General features: G+C 33.5%; 1 long non-coding RNA gene across 1 annotated transcript in view; it reads right to left on the bottom strand.

Moving 5' to 3' along the window:
- Window positions 1-251: 251 nt before the first annotated feature.
- Window positions 252-1720, bottom strand: part of LOC111089618 — a 4749-nt gene continuing 3280 nt past the window's right edge. The window contains exons 2-3 of the long non-coding RNA XR_002613838.1: window positions 588-659; window positions 252-312 (exon numbers count right to left, since the gene is read on the bottom strand). This is a non-coding gene — a long non-coding RNA (uncharacterized LOC111089618). The remainder of the gene's footprint in view (window positions 313-587; window positions 660-1720) is intronic.

The raw sequence follows: 1720 nt of genomic DNA, 5'->3' as shown, positions 1-1720 counted from the left end.
CTAAGTTAGAGGCTCCGTTAATTAATATGCTTTTTTTTTCATGTTTAAGTTTAAAATCGGAGGACAAATCAGAGGGAAGGTTATCTTTATAAACAGGCAGGAGCAACAAAGATATATAGGTTATACTTTTATGTTAAAATGTGTTCAGAATACACGCACTGACATAATCATCTAGAATAAATCAACCTAATAACCCGAGCGAAGCCGGGTACTTTCGCTAGTTTCAAATAAAAATAAATACGCTACCATACCTGTTCCCCATACAACGTGGGCGAAGCTAACAACTTGAAAGACTGACATCACGATATGACACTAAAAATATAAACAGGTGGTCATGTCATATCAAGAGAGATTAACAAAAAGTAGCACTAATAAAAACTAAAATATAAGTACAAGTAAAAACATTCCTTTTGTTTAGAAAAACACACAGTAAAAAGACGTGGAAAAATAATGAAAAAAAGTGTTTGTTGTTTTTCAAAATAATTATACGGTTGCTATTCAGATAAAATGAATTAGATTGTACATACAACTGCCAACGTTCATATATACGATACACATTTCGTTCAAGATATTTTCAATACACTTACAAACGTCATATATCCGAGATGTTTTCTTTCCGAAAGTTGGTCGTAAAGAAAAGGAGGTGTTACTGAAGAAAACTAAAAAAAAAAAAAAAAGAACGAAAGTTTGAACATTTCAAATAACAGTTCTATCTCTTACTATCAGAGTTCATACTCTTTATCAGATTTACTTTTGTATATAGTTTTCTGTTGTTGCACCATAATCAGGAAAAAGGACGTTGATGGAACTTATTACTTTTCATTGGTAAAAGGGTAGCCCAAGAGTTGGCGATGCGTGGTGCTGACTAGCTGTCTTCCCTCTAGTCTTTCACTGTTAAATTAGGGACGGCTGGCGCAGATAGCCCTAATGTAGCTTTGTGAGTAATTCAAAACAAACAACCCATATAAACGTCCCTAATTCTGAACTGATATGACTAGAGGTAAGGCAGTTAGTCAACAGCATACACCGCCAACTCTGTGACTACTCTTATATGACCGAATAGTGAGATTTGACCATCACTCTTACAACGCACCAATGGCCTAAATATGCAAAGCGCATTGTTGCAGCAACGAGTTGCGAACCATGAACCGTCGAGTTCACAGTGCAGACATGTTAACCATTACGTCTCGCCCAATTCATTAATCCTCTAAACCTGTATTAATTTTTGTGGATTTCCTCAAATTCAGAACAAAATGCTATCATGTTTATAACGTCACACAACAATATATCGTGAAAAACGGAAATGTCAAATCTTACCGATTTATACTACCAGATGACGCTAAAGTTTATAAATTAAAAAATAAAACATCTAAATTTGGTTAGCTGAAACCTTTCTGGAATGTGATGAAATCAGTGCTAATAATATTTTTACTGTCAAAACATTTTAAAGTGACTAAAAGTGACATAATTATTCTAATTTTCTGATTTCATTCTTAACAACTCTTTTTGTTATGGGGGTTGATTTTCCTGATTTCGTTCTTATCAACTCTTTTTTTAAGGGGTATTTTCCTCATTTCGTTCTTAGCAACTCTTTTTGTTATGAGGGTAATTTTAGTGAGTTCACTTTTAGCAACTCTTTTTGTTATGAGGGTAATTTTCTTGATTTCGTGCTTAACAACTCTTAATTAAGGGAAAGTGATTTTCATGATTTCATTCTTAT

Source organism: Limulus polyphemus, unplaced genomic scaffold (assembly GCF_000517525.1).
Source record: "Limulus polyphemus unplaced genomic scaffold, Limulus_polyphemus-2.1.2 Scaffold6802, whole genome shotgun sequence".
Lineage (NCBI taxonomy): Eukaryota > Metazoa > Arthropoda > Merostomata > Xiphosura > Limulidae > Limulus > Limulus polyphemus.
Note: the sequence above shows the minus strand (reverse complement) of the source record. Positions and strands in the feature narration are given on the sequence as shown.